Source organism: Protopterus annectens, chromosome 11.part0 (assembly GCF_019279795.1).
Source record: "Protopterus annectens isolate FY-2018-M chromosome 11.part0, PAN1.0, whole genome shotgun sequence".
Classification (NCBI taxonomy): domain Eukaryota; kingdom Metazoa; phylum Chordata; order Ceratodontiformes; family Protopteridae; genus Protopterus; species Protopterus annectens.
This window is the reverse complement of record NC_056745.1, coordinates 839,993,614-840,010,196: the sequence shown is the minus strand read 5'-3', so window position 1 is coordinate 840,010,196 and position 16,583 is coordinate 839,993,614.

Genomic DNA, 16,583 nt, shown 5'->3' with positions numbered 1-16,583 from the left:
CCTACATATATATATATATATATATATATATACATTTGATATTCAAATTGTTATTTATTTATTGTAATAGATGCTATAAGTTTTTATGATTTTTTGTTTCCCCCGTATTTATATTAATAATAAAGTATACACATTATATAGATTTACATATAGTTCTATTTATATATATATTATATAATAGTACTTAGATATAATGGTCGTTTTTAGTTTTATTTTAACAACATCAACTTAACATCATATTCTACAACCTAATACGTTCACACAAATTAAAATTTGTAATAGTTTTTTATAAATAGGTCGGTTTTAATGGCAATGTTGTGTGTTCAGGTAATAACCTATATGTATTATCAATATTAATTTTATATGTAATATTTATATTAGCAATATTTAGTGGATAATACCAAATAGTTTTATTACCAGGGGGGTCAGTGGTGTTTGGGCATTAATATAGACTTTAACCTAGTTGCATTGCTGCTTTAAGATTTCAAATGTTTGAACATGCATTTCATTGGTTACCAGGCTCATTAAGTATGTTTATGTACAATATTTAAGAGTTTTGGAGGCAATTTGTGGTGTTCTGATGAAGTTCGTTTAACGGACGAAACCTAGGTCGACGTTTTTATACATGGTTGTGGTTTTATTGAATAAACTTGTTTGGAGCGTTTATGGGCCTGGAAGTTTTATTGGAGAACAGCAGCACATTCATTCTTGTTACAGCGGTCCCCCGTCTGTTGTGGTTACTTTCTTCCTGATCAATATATACTGTTGTTTTGTTCCAGTTTACCAGACTCTTATTTGAACTGGTTTGAGATTGATTTACTACCTAATCTAACATCCACTACTGTTATTACAAAACTGAAACATAATTTCTCAGTCCATGGTATTCCACACAAAGTTATTTCTGACAATGGCACTCAATTTACTAGTCAGCTGTTTCAGAAATTTGCAAGAAAATGGGACTTTGTACATGTTACTAGTAGTCCAGAATATCCACAGTCAAATGGACTAGCTGAACATGCAGTGCAGAATGCAAAGCAATTACTTGAAAGGTCAAAGAGTGATAATACTGATGTCTTTTTGAATTTACTTAATCTCAGAAACATACCTCATGACGATATACTTGGCTTGCCTGCTCAGACACTTCTGTCCAGGCAAACTAGAACAACACTGCCTATTAGTTCCAATTTATTGAGGTATAAAGGTAGAAACAACAGAACCATCAGAGCCCAATTATTCAGGAAGTGTTCTTTCCAGATGTCCAGTTATGATAAATCAAGCATATTTCTTCAGCCACTGAAAGAAGGAGAGACAGTCAGGATACAAATGGCGAAAGGTTTCAACTGGATTGGTCAAGTAACAGCTATATGTATCAAACCAAGATCCTACTTCATAGAATCTGAGGGTGTGGAGTACTGGAGAAATCACAGATATCTTCTTCCTGTACCAGAATCATTATCGCAGCATTGTTCCTGTGATACAGACTCTAATTCCCAGAGTAATTCAGACAATGTTCCTGTTAAAGAACATGTCTTACCTTCTATTTCCATTCCTGATGATGTTCCCAATATTCCTAAGGTTGAACATTCAGCAGAGACAGTGCCATTTGCTAAGTTTAATTGTCAATTTTATGTCATACGATATGATCGTACATCCAGACCTAGTGTGAAATACACAGCGACCTGGACATATTTGTATATATGTACCTAGTTCTGTATAATTGCATGTCCACTGATATCTATTATATCCCAACTAGATGAATGACACTTCATAATACTGAAGAAGTGGATTTGAAACACTATATCCCTCAAGAGACAGAGTGAGGTGAATTCCTGGAAAACTGCTTCCAAAATTAAAAATCATAAAAATAAGTGACTTTTATTCTCTGATTGCAGGACTTTTATTTTCAGAAACAATCAATTTACCCTTTAAGTAAAAGGTGTGTATTGGACTTTAAGCTTCAAAATATATGTAAGCATGTTTTTATATTTAAACATTTTTTCATAATAAGGAATATAAATTATTAGTCCTGCTATACTTTTATGTGAAAGACTTAATATGTTTCATTTAACTAAACTTATAAATGCATTTCTATATGTTAAACAAATACTTCCTGTAAGAGAATGTCATTAAATTATAAGCAATAGAATTGGTAATTTTAAGACTAATATAAGGTAGGACTTTTATTTTATTTGTTTTATCTTTTCTTAGTGTACGCATTCCTGTGTTATCTGAAAATCATATCTAAGTAATATGGTAATTAGAAGTGTTAAAGTGCTGGTGATTTTTTTTTTCTTGTTCCTGTGTAGCACATTCCTTTCATAGGTCATTTATGAAGCAATTAACACTTAAAAAGGTGGAAAAACCAAAATAAATGTTCCAGTTGTGTAAAAATGCTTGGTTCTTGCTTCCCTTGCTTCCCGCCTGCTCCTTGAGCTGTTTTTTAAGAAAATACAGGTCCTAGAAAAATTCAGTGTTCATCACTGATGTCTGTGAAAACAGGAAGTGCCTTAAATATTGGCTTCGATGACAAGGAGAAAAGATTTTAACTTCTTTTCAAGTATATGTGCGAGAAATCTACTCAAAATAACATCTTGTTTTTTTAAATATTTATCTAGAAGTGAAAAATCGTAAAACAAAAGCTATATTGCTAATATATAATTTGCTTACATTTTGTTGAATGCTAATAGGTTATTCTGCAGTGTTATTAACTGTAACTGTACATATTAATGGGAATAAGTTAAGTTAGATGTTTGCTACTGATAGAACAATTTAAAAGAATTAAGAAGAATGAGAAACATACAGAAGAAATTAGCAACTGCTGTGTGTTGTGAGTTGTCATTACCACATGCTGTAATCAAATTCTAATGTCAGGCTATAAAGGTTAGATTGGAACAACAGTTCACAATGGTTAAAAGCATACATTCAAATTAAACAAGTAGAAATCCTTTTACATGTAGTCAAGATTGCTTATAGTACTAGAATTAATAAGAAGAGTAAACATTGTATGAATAATATGCAAATGCACAAGGAAAGGGTTGGGAGGGTGGCCTAATGGTTAAGGTGTTTGCCTTACAAACACAAGGTGCAGGGTTTGAGTCTCACAAGGGATAATTATTAGCTTTACAATGGTGGCAAAGGGCAGTTTTAGTAGTAGAAAGAAACATCTACTATGTAAGATTAACAAGAGGGCAATATCAGTAAGTTAAGAAACATATATACACATACTGTAATCTATAAGAGACAGCTGATGATTAAATTGCTCCTTGATTGGAGATTGTAGAAATACAAGTTGTATAAAATAAGGAAGTATATCAGTGGACAAATAAGACAGAAAATATATATTTAAATAATATTTAAATAATAAATAAACAGCTTATAAGAAAGATATATATTACATATAGCTTCAGAAATGTGACTGTACAAGATCTCATATAATTTAATAGAAAATCATATAAAAATAAATAAAAAGATCCTGAAAGCTGAAATTTGAAGCTTGGTCATCAGAACTTTGAAGCTTTTTGCATATTGTATGCTATTAGGTTTATAAAGACTACCTAAAAGAACTAATTTCAGAAGGCAGAAATGAAATTTGAGTGTTACATTGCTGAATCAGTACACCCATTTTGATAGAAAGTACAGTATATTTTTCAAGATGTTTCAACCTGAGGAAAGGAGAATGGGATTTGGATTAAGTACTTTGTAATGTCTGAATACAATACAGACTGCATTTTTTTTTACTCCGTTGAAATAGGAGGACATTCTCTTTGACCTTAGTAATATACATTGAAAATATAGCCAAATCACAATGGAAAGACCAGGCAGAAAAACACAGTCACTAAATCCTCCAGTAGAAAAAATAAAAATGGTATTTATTACAACAAATGGTAAGCGCTTTCACAGTTAAATATTCATCAGACCAAATGCAAGTACTGAAAGACACTCCATTTAAACACATGATAAAAACCAAGACCCAATCACAGAAACACATTAATTACAAACCAATTAAAAGTAATGAACAACATTTAAAGATGTACTATTAAACACATCTCTTAATAATATTACACAAATACACATGAAAATATATATGTGAATATATATAAAAGCAAGATAATTTACACTATCATAAAAACAAATAAAATAATAATAATAACAATCACTTCGGAAGTCTTCTTTTCTTCAATAAGGGCTTAATAGAAGCCCTCTCATTTAAATGTCTCCCTCTATCTGCATGAAGCAAGATGATCCAATAGGTCTCCCTGTGTTCTGTATGGGTAATAATATCACCTTCCCTAACACTAGGGAAAATGGTCTCAATGACCCTAAAGCTAAACATATGGGTCTCCCCAGGGTCCATAACATGCTTTGAAAGTGCATTATGTACTGACCCCTTCCTAATCTGATACACATGTTCTCTCATCCTATCATGCAACACCCTATTGGTCTTACCTATGTAGAATGAGTTACAGATAACGCACTCTGCTAAATAGACCACAAGGGATGTCATGCAATTTACTACATGGTATAATTGTAATTTCTGCTCCTTTATTAACACTTCTAGCTCATTTCATCATCCTGACCTCTACAGAGAGTTTACCTTCCATGCACATGCAAATATATATATGTATATCTCCCAAATACGCAATAAAGTCTAGAAGATTTAGGAACTTTGCTTGGAAGTGTTTACATAAGTATTTTTATACCCCGAATAGACTCCAAAGAATTCTTCTACAGGTAGACAGAAAATGTTGGAGGTGTGATGGAGAATAAAGAAGTAATTGGTAGCATATTTCCTGGAAGTATAATGAATTGGCAGACTTTAAAGATTCCCTGCAGACTACTCTGTCAGAGATACTGGGTGAGTAAATTGTTGTAACTAAGGAAATGAATTTTTTGAGCTATGATACAGAATCAGAATTGCATAGACATAGTGAGGCCTTGCTGAGTCTAATTATTGTGGCTGCATAAAAAGCAATTACTAGAAAATGGAAATCCAAGTCTAAACCAACTGTCCTAGAAGTAGTAAATATAGCAGCAGAGGTAAAACAACTGAATTAAGACCTTAAGAAAATGGTAGGAGCAAATTACATACTAAAAATTGATTTGTGGGAAGAATACATGCCGAGGAGGAATAAGGTTTAAAAAAGGCTGGATTTGAATGAGCTATGTAATGTTTGACTGGCAATGACTAGCTAGATTATAAGCTATGTATAATGTTTGCAATTAAAATTATTTCAATATGGTTTGTGCTGTATAATGTTTGCAATTAAAATTATGTCAATATGGTTTGTTTTTATTTATATAAATGTATAATTGCCTATGTCATATGTGAAAATTTAATCAAGACATTTATTGGTTAAAAAAGATGAGTAAGATTATTAATAATGTTACTTCCTATTAAAATAGAATGAATATTTATTTTACTTTTGAGGGTACACACGCACACACACACACACACACACACACGCGCACACACACACACACACACACACACACACACATATATATATATATATATATATATATATATATATATAGAAAGAGAGAGAGAGAAAGAGAAATGGATAGATAGATAGATATCATCCAATAGCTTTAATACGTGACTAGAAACCTTTAAAGAAAATGGAAAAAATGTTAACTTTATTCTTATGGCATCCTAAAAAACTAATAATTGCTTATAGAAATCAAATAAGATTATGGGAATATGGTGATATTAGGTTCGCAGATGTAGAATCATATCCCATTGCTGCACATTTTAACTCTATTATTTTGTAAATAGTCTCAACTTATATTAGTCAACGGAAAAACATTCAGGAGCAAATAATTACTACATTTTTATAAGTTTATCAAATATGATAAATTAGAAACATGCAACAATTCTTTCAACTGGTTAATAAAATTTACATTAGAAGGAAGCTCATTTCAACCTTTAAGCTCTGCATATATTAAATCAATTCTTGAAACAGTTAAGAAATATGTTTTTAAAGCTCCCATTTAATATGAAAATGGAAATGTTTGCCCCTTCCAATTACACACACCTCTAAATTTAAGGAAACTCAGAGCAATGTTAAAATTAATTTATTAAAAAGGAATGGATTTGTATTATGGTCTGATTGCTTTGAAAAAGGAAAAGCTAAATTGCCAGAAAATGTAATTAAAGACTATGGGCCAGATTCACAAAGGCATGCACGGAGTCTTAGAGTAGAGTAAGACTCCATGCAGCCAACATGTCCACTGAGCGATCCAGGAACAGCTGGTAAGGGCGTGCAACTGAGCTCTCCAAACTAGTCCTACACGGACAGGGCTGGGATATGCAAATTACCTCAATTTCAGATGAAAGCCATGCAAATGAGGTAAATTTGCGATCCAGGAAACTCGAACCTGTCCGAGTAGGAGTAGTGTTATTTGCAGAAATGTACTCAATTGATAACTGAGTACGGTTCTGCAAATAGCAAAACGGAGCCGTGTCAGCTGGAAAAAAAGCATGCATTCACAGGAGGAAGCATGCCAATGGCCAAAAATATGGCCATTGGCAATGGGAAGTGATGCAAATTAAAAATAAAATAACTTTTTTTTTTATCCCGATCACTGGGGTTTAACCATAGCACAGTGCCATGCAAACGTGCTGCACCCTAAAAAGCAGAAAATTAATAATTAAGATCCACAAATGTGGATTTTATATCTAAAATAAATTTACAATGCAAGGGAATGGCAGGCTGAAGACAACATGGCCACCGAGTAGAGGTTGCTAAGGGGGGAAGCTCAGTCTAAGAGATGTAGCTAAGCATTAGTAGGCAATCCTATGCAAATGAGAGTTAGGATAGTGAATCGCAAGTTTACATAGCAAATGAGCACAGTCAGTGGAGTGTAGGAGTAGGATAATGGGAGTAACAGAGTAGAAAATAGGTGACATCATGAGGGGGGTATGTATGAAAGGAGTGAAGCTCATTGGAGCAGAGTGACATGTGTCAGCTTACATTTACATAATAGTGAAAGAGGTGTGTCAACAGATAGGTCAGGTAAAGTCAAGAAATCGAAGGTATATGCCATGGATAACACCAAAGTTTCTTGCTGAGTGTGCATGCGCGCGTGTTCGCGCCAGTAAACCCAAGTAAGACAGTGTGCGTGCGTGTAAGTGTGTGTGCATGCGTGTAGGCTTGAGTAAGCATATGTAAGGCTGTGTAAACAGTTGTAAGTGCATTTGCGCCGGTGTGCATGCATTTTAAGAAGAATAAGCAAGCTTTAGTCCATGTAAGCATGTGTGCGTGTGTGTTAGCTGCTGTGCGCATGTTTGCACTTGTGTGCGCGGCGCTCCCCCGATGAGGAAACAGTAAGGAAAAAGGAAGCACACCAAATAGTGGAAGTTACCAGGGAGTACTAGCAGAGCTAGCAGGTGAAAACAATCAGAATCAGGCAATTACCATGGAAGAACACTAGCCCAGCCCAGCCCAGCACTTAAAACTCTGCAAACAACAGTCCATTATGTTTCTCTCAAGAGACACTGCAACACTGCAGTAAGCTAATAGAAGTGAAAACTGAAAAAGCTTCACTGAGACAAAAAATGATAGTGGCTGCCATTGCTGTTATAAGGTGACATATGCAACATGCTGAGGGTGGTGATAATGCAAATGCTGCTGGACAACCCACAGTGAGGAGACAGAGAAGAGTGTACAGGCCCAGGGTTACCTACCAGGGGCTACATGAGCTGGAGATAGTGGAGCGCTATAGAGTGGACAGAGACCTCTTGCAGCAAATTGTTGAGCTGTGCAGGCCATGCCTCACACACAGAACCAACAGAGGGGAACCCATCCCAGTGGAAACTAAGGTATGTGTTGGCCTAAGAATATTAGCAACAGGTACCTTCCAGAGACCAACTGGTGATATGATGGGGATATCACAGGCATCAGCATCCAGGGTACTGCACTAGTTCCTGGATGCCATGTCAGCACATGTCGGTGATCATGTATATTTCCCCAATTCTCATGAGGTATTGGCCAGCAATATTCATCTCTTCCAGAAAATAGCGGAATACCCTGAGGTAGTGGGTGCAATAGACTGCATGCACATATGCATCAAAGCACCAGCCGGTGAGTGGGGTAGGGTCTACTTCAACCGCAAGGGCTTCCCCTCCATCAACTGCTAGGTCGTGTGCAATGCCCAGGGCATAATACTGAATGTGTGTGCTGGCTGCCCTGGAAGCTACCATGATTCCCATATCTGGCATCTGATGCAGCTGTGCCAGACATTTGCCAATGGGGACATCCCACATGGTCACCTAGTGGGGGATGCTGGCTATGCACTGGAGCCATGGCTGATGACACCCATCAGAAATGCACACACACCTGAACAGGAATGCCATAATGAGGCACACGCACAAACACAAAATGTAATCGAGCATGTGTTTGGGCTGCTCAAGTCATGGTTCCGGTGCCTGGACACATCTGGTGGAGCCTTGCAGTACTCACCAACTACATGTACCCAAATTGTCATGGTATGTGCTATGCTACATAATATGATCCTGCGAAAACAGCTGCAGCAGGACCAGCATAGGCCTGGGCCAAACAGCCCTCCACCATTGCCAAGGCCATCACAGGCAGAGTGTGACTCGGAGGAGGAACAACCTGAGCCTGCCCCAGTAGGCAGAAAGAGGCGTGCCCAGTATGCTTTGGCCTTGGCAAAGAGGCAACGCACAGCACATACACTGGCTCAATAGGAACTCTAGAAATGATACCTCTCTCTGACCCGCACATATAGTAAAAGGGATGCCTACATTGACACTACCTGCTTTCAAACATGTATAGGGAGTGTAGTATGTGCATCCGACATAGGCAGCCCTGCATCAACACCTGAGGCATGATTGCCATGTGTTAAGCAATATGAAGCAGTGCTAAACAGCATTTACCATCATGAAGTCAATGTAAACAAAATTGCACACACCGACTACTACAAATGTGGTCAATGTAGAGTAATATTGGCCAATGTCCAGCAATGATGGTTAATATTGAGCAATGTTGGACAAGCTGGGTCTAGGTAGGGCATAGCTGAACAAAAGCCAACATGCTCATATTTGCTCTACTAGCCCCTAAGCAGTCTGGTCTGCTCAGTATGAAAATATAAGCAGCAATGGGCCTCGAACCCAGGATACTGTGCACTATAGTCATAGTACTGAACCATTAAACCATGACAGCAGTGCAGTGGCTAGCCTGTATGAAGAAATGTTGATAAGTCTATGCAAAGTATTTCACGGAAACCCTGCAGGTACAGCATAATCCCTGTCGAGTTATGACACAAAGGTGAGTCCTGCAGTAAGAATAGAACCTGACTTTCAACACACACAGTACAAATGTTAATAATGGACATGTAGACATACATCAACAAATGTAGTGGACCTCAGACAGCAACATACTGAAAGGTCACACTGGGCATGCTCACACACTTGAATACATGAGACAAATGTCAGGCAACAGAACACTGACAGTCTGAACTGGGCATGCTCACACACATAGGCCATGTTGGAGTAAAGCATTGGGCCGCACATAGCAGGCAGTTGCATGTGTTAAACCAGGAACCTCTCACTACACAGCAATCTGCCTTGTGCACACACTTATATGATAACAGACACGTATATAATATAGTGGAACCCTGCCATAAGCAAATATGTTCTGCAGATACCTAAGCTGTTCATATAAAGTGTGAAAGCAAAGATGATAAAAACCTGCAAACAGTATCAGCAATAAACATTGTGCATCATGAAAAGTATCATAGGTTCAGAGGTTGATACTAGGCTATCTGCTCTAGGGCATGTACAAGCATGGCCAGAGTGTGTTTGGCTACTGCAACCCAGTCAAATCAGAGCACTGTGCCTGTGAATAGTAGGTCACACAAGATAGCCCATTTACATTCAGTGTATTGTGCTTCTGTCTAGCAGGGACCCAGAAGATATCCCATGGGTAAACATGCGATCATCCATCCACTTGTCAAGATGTCACCTGTAGGTGGTCAGTGGGTGGCTCTGCCTATGCAAAACCGGGACTACACTCCGGAGTGAGTTGAGGCTTTCTGATAATAATCTGTCCCCCCAGCATGTCCTTTTAACATCAGTGCTGAAGTATATGTCCCTGGAGTGTGTAGCAGCAAGGGAGTCGGATATCCTGTGGTGGAGCATGTCCAGTAAGTCTGGGTCAGATATTGCCTTCAACTACAGGCACACAACACATCCGTGTAGGTGGTAAGTGACTGAGTAGAGCTGGAGTTACTGTATCGGAACTGTGCAGGGCATCTGTGTGAGTCAATACATCTGCTCTAAGAGTAACATTTGTGGCCATTACAGTTGCTGCAGATGTCAGGTAAGGTACATCCCAAAGGTGGCATAGTAACCAAGCATGGTCGTGAAGAGTATAGGGGCACAATGACCACACGTGATCAACATGTGAAACAATGTGGGATATGGTGGGCTATGTAGACGTACTATCTAACCACTATGGCAATAGGATTGTCAAAGGTGAGAGTACGAACAGGTCATGTCCCCAAACCCGAACAACTACTACTGTATGTAATGGATTACAACCTATGTGGTAATGTGTGGGCATCTTGTCATCCTCAAAGGGGATGACTATGCAACTAATGGCATGTAGCCGTGGGCCATGGCTCAGGCACCAGTCAACCTATCTCTGTGAGACCCTGTATGAGTATGCATGTGCCAGCAGGAGAGCTGATTACGGCACCCAGTTTGCAGTCATCTGCAAACATGGGCAGCCATATCCCTCCTGTGATAGCCTGTACATCACATAAATATATACTGAACAAGAGAGCTCCCAGGACTGAGCCTTGTGGGATGCCAGGTGTAACTGGTGTATAGTCAGACATGGCACCTGCAACACTGAGCCTGTGGGTGCTATCCCTGCTCCAGGTAGCAATCCATTGTGTCAGATATGTGTCGATATTGATGCTGGTGAGCCTATGCATAATGGCCGAGTGCGGTATTGTGTTGAAGGGTTGTGCAAGGTCCAGGCAGGCTGTGTGGACAACCGTCCCAACACTGATGGACCTGGTAACTGTTGAAAGAATATGAACAGGTCCAACAGGCAAGATCTGCCCACAACAATGCTGTAATGTGTAGGACCCAGTGTCTGTAGGTTTCCCATGTCTATGTGCATGAGTCCCATTACAATACACTCCATAGCTTTGCAGAACATGCTAGTTTGCCTTTTAGGCCGATATTGTCTGTGGACTGTTGTGGCAGTATTCAGTGGAGCGGGACCACTATTGCTGTATGCCATTCCATGGGTACATATCCTGCAGTAACTCTTATATCGAACAGTGACATAATGTGAGTGTTACGTCTGTCATGAAGGCTGTGTACGACACAGGCTGGGACACCATCTGGTCCCACTGATGCTGTGTTGTCCGCTGTGGGGAGGGCAGCACTCACCTGTTTACTCGTGATGTCTTGGAGGTTACACTCTGTTGGTATGGACAGTACCACCTTAGGGGGGATGGGGGACACACATCTGCACTGAACCTGTTTGCCAGGATGATGGCAATGTCAGTGGGTTCAGGGTATGTTTAGTCAGTATGCAGTAACACACAGCATATCAGTGAGTGTCCAGCCAGGTACCTGAATCAACTGAAGAAGGCCTTGTGAGTGTCCGACATGTCTGGTGCAATTGTCCATTAGAAGCGTGCCTGACATATATACCCGAGTGATTGTAGCAGTCCGCTAGTACAGATCACAGATGCCTTCCCTGTCTGGGATTGTGCTCTATCATGTAGTAGCTTCCTCCATTTGTTGTAAAGCGTATTAGTGGCTGGAGTCTACCAGGCAGGTCCACTGCCATTAGAGGAGTGAGTCCAGTTGTTATTTTGGTTGTAACAATCCATGCGATCCACTAGTTGTTCATAGAATGTGTATGTAAAGGATTCAGCAGTCTGAGCCATACTTACCACTGACCCAGGGTCTCTGATGGATACTACCGTGGTTTGGAGGAGTGTGATGTTTGCTTTTGGGAAGTTCACCAAGATTACCCAGGATGGGTGTGGGGACGGGATATGGATGTCCAGTGGGATAAAGTATGTTCCGCCCTTACCATTGAGGAGTATATCGCAGGTGTAGAACATAGAGTCCCCATGTCGGTAATGATCATGTCCAATATGTTGTCCCCTCTTGTGGGTGTGGTGACCGGTTGTGCCATAGCATATGAGTTTAGAAATAGAAGAAACTGTTGGGCGAGGGTGTTGGGGCTTGAGTACTATCCACAGTCAATGTTTGGGTATTTGACGTCACCCAATATAATGGTGTTTGGGGAGACCTTCATATGGTCAAATGTTCCCAGGAAAGCTGAGTGAGGTTGCTGTGTTAGGGAGTGTGGTCTGTAGCAGGCAACAAACCAAAAGGCAGATTTGCTCAATGTTAGGTGCATATGTATGGTCCGTGATGCATTGTGCAGTGCTACCAACCCGGAGGTATGTGTATCTGTGATGTATATGGATACTCCCCCTATTTGTGCTGGCCATTCCGAGTTATGTGGTCAGAAAGCATGGTACAAAATACAACCTGGTAGTGCTGGTGTGCATGTGGGAGCCTCAACCATGGGTCTGTTAGTGCACAGATATTGCTATCCTCCATACTGAGGAGATTCCTGAGTGGGCACAATTTAAGGGTAAGACATCTGGTGTTGAGCAGCATTACCCTCAGTGTTGTGTACTGTGTAATGTGTATGGAGGTGGTTCTGTCCTTTGAGCCCTGCTTAAATAGGGCAGTATGGTGGGAGCAAGTGCCCTAGCCAGTATTCCAAAGTCCAAGTGTGACAGGTGCAAGCTATCCATAGAGAAGCTACGTGGCATGTCGAGCATGTCACCCCAGGGTGACAGACACTGTATCCCCTTTGAATAATACCAATATGTTAGCCAACTGTTAAACATGATCAGTTTGTTGGTATACTGTGACATCATACTTGGTGAGTGTAAGATGCTAGACAAGGTCAGGGTAATACTGGGCTGGGCTACATGATCACAGAGTTCCTCTATGTTCCATGTCATGTGGTCCAAGGAGGAACGTCTGAGGTTGTACGCACCAGCACGGACAATGATGGAGCCAGTCCTGGACTTGCTTTGGAGTGACCTGAGTGCATGTGTTATGTGGCGGATCCAGGCACCTGAGAGACAGCTCAAAGTGACTATTCCCCTGTCTGGCCTGGTGAGTGGGACGATAGTGTGTTTGACATTAAGTGTCACCTATAACAAGTGTATCAGGTGTGTTGTTTAGCCCAAAGGGCAGTGACTGTGTGGCACACTGACATTATGAACTGTGTGATATGTGGGCATTGTAGTGGGGTAGCAGTTGTATGTGTATCTGCTTTGGAGGTCTCTGCTGCTTAGGCAGAGTGTATGTAGAGCCTCCAAATATGCGTATGTGTGATAATGTGGTTTGTTTGTTGTCACTATCGGTGTATTTGAGACTGATATGTGGTGTGTGTGGTCACCCTCACCACCTGATAGACTATGCCAGTCATGGGTCGAGAGAGCTCAGCATCCTGTATGTCAATATTGTTACATCTCCCACATATATGTGAGTGTGATGTGAGGAGGAGAGGGTTGTCTGTGTACATGAGACAGATGTGACATTGTGTCATAACCACAATATTCACTAGCTGGACTGGAGAGTACACATGAAACCGACCCCTGGACATGCCAGTGTATTATGATGACATACTCTGTAGCCTGATCACAAAGGATCAGTAGGGTGTTAAGTGTGTAAAAGAGTATAACCGGGATTAGTGCTCAGGTTTGTCGGTGTTTTGTAAAGAGTACCTGAGAAGGAGTCCAGACTGAGAATCATGACATGTCCTTTAGCTATGTAATAAATAGTAATGTACACTCATATATGTGCTGAGTCAGGGACAACTGTACCTTACTGACATTGCCGACATCCTGTCAGACAGGCCCATGTATACATACCCGCCTCCCACTGACGATAGTCCCTGACATCATACCAGGAGATATCACATGTAGAATGGCTGAACATCTCCACCCAAAGCCAAAAGCATGGCAGCAATTGGATTACATTGTTTCCCAATATGTGTCATGCATGCACTACAGAACAAACAGACCCTGCACCTGAACAGTCTGTTGAGCCTCACCCACTCCACAGGACCTGGAACCGTTGAATGTGTTACAGCAACATATGGCACTCCCCACATGTGTGGGTGCACAACACACCATGGGAAGTATAGTCCAGTAAGCCTATAAAGTCTGATCTGCAAGGCCATGGAGTGCATCATGGCAGAAGTCATAAACAGAGCTATTGGAAACCGAGAAACACACAACCCTACCAACTGTGGTATGTGCATGTGCAGATCATGGTTCCCAAGCATGCTACACCATCTGCAAGGCAGCCACCCAGGACATACATCATGGAACAGAGCTACACATGTCCCACATAGACTTTGAACAGCTCTTCATCAACATCACAGACACATGTCGTATCCACAAAACCAACAATCTGTGCATAGATATGTGTTGACATATGAAGGGATGGCAATGTGTCCACAGATAGATCACACAAGGTGAGACTCACGGGGTCCTGTACAAGCTGTTGATACCTGCCGACCTACATGGATCATTCCTGGGATTGCATAAAAATGTGTACACACATTACCATGTCCAGTCTGATGATGTCATCATCCTACAAATATACCAGGAGAACAGAAATCACCCAATAAAGCATATAGCGCACAGTGTTAATGCGTATCTCTCTAGTATCATAACATAGTTAGATAGGGGTTTGAGTCCTGCAAATGCCAAGTGTGTGTGTGGGGGGGTGTATGTGTGTGATTTCCTTTGAGAGGAGTAGCCTCTTTGGAGACTGGGAAAACACATTAAAAGAGGTACATCCCTCTTTGGAAAGTCTGATGATGTCAGCATCCTACAAATATTCAAGGAGAACAGAAACCACCCAGTAATGCATATAGCATGCCATGTTAATGCGTATCTCTCTAGTGTCATAACATAGTTAGGTAGGGGTTTGAGTCCTGCAAACACTGAGTGTGTGTGTGTGTGTGTGTGCCACAGGTGGTCAATGCAGTGTGGGTTTTGCTTTTACTACGGTATGACATATGTTTCAAACAGTATGTGCATTGCACACATTGGGTATCTGCGTGTCAAATACATTTGTGTACATATGACCTCAATCAGTACATAGGTGTGAAGCCTGCATACTACATGAATACATTTGTAACCTTCGACAGATTGTGCCGCTGCTTCTCAGATCATAGGTCACAAATGTATGTATGCGTCAAGACTGGCCAATGTAGTGATCCATGGCCAAGGACATCCTTGCCACACACACCCATGACACATACTATAGAGTACTGTGAGTGAGGGTAATTGCCGGGGTATATGTCAGACATGTTCATACACAACAATGACTGGCAATAATGGACAGTCATTATAGGTGTGCACCAGCCCTGTGGATATGCATGCAGGCCCCTAATGTGTTATGTGAAACACAGAGGGACCTCACAATACCTATGGATATGTGGATACCAAGGGACAGATGACATAACACGTGTCTGTCTGTACACATTCGTACCCAACATACATGTTCAGGGCTACCACCTATGTGGTACTGTCGGGATAGTATGTATAGTAAATGTGGATGACTATGCCATAGATGGCGTACTGCTATACAGCATGTATTGGACAACAGGTATCTGTCTGTATGATACCCTTGTGTAGGATATGCGTCCTATCTGGGGAATGCAGTGTAGGCCAATGCATGCATTTCTAGATGTGGATGGACATATCCCTAGTGTGTTTGCATGTACCTAAGAGGGCTATATGCCACACAGGTGTGGTCCCAGGAACGTGTGGCGGTCAATACCACTGGTTACTGTTATAGTATATTACTGGAAGGATCCAACTGTTACTGAGTTCCCTACAACTGTGAGTCATTTGTCAGGACATCATCTAATGATAGGTTATAGTCATGCTGTTGAGGTGGTGTATACTACCAGACTGCAGATCATTGACAGATATCAACGGTATCACCCACAGCATAGTGCCAACCCATGTCATACACACGTGTACCCATGTTAGTACATATCTGTAGTAGAATGCATATTGGCCATCGAAAGATACCATGAGATGTTAACAATGTGTAGAACAGGGTATGTCGCACATCCCACATGTCCACTATGCACGTACATGCAGACAGTGTGCACACACCATGTTCACAGATGTACAACCACTAATTTGTAATGCACACATCACACATGTACTGTCCACTCACTAACACATGCTGGCAACACTGTACACTTCAGCCAAGTGGCACATGGGTGGACAATACATACTCAGACCTAACACTGGTGTAAACAATGCTACAATGACTATCAGAGCTGTGATGCATAATGCCTGCTCAGATATACGTACAAGGATATCAGTACACTTTCCTGTTGGCAACTTGCTACTATTGCTATACTGCTATAATGTCTCCCTGTGCATCAGAACCATGCTAGCCTATTCCTGCATCAATGTGACAGATGACAGGAGGTGGCACAGGTGTCATCATATGCACAGGGTGTAGGTTT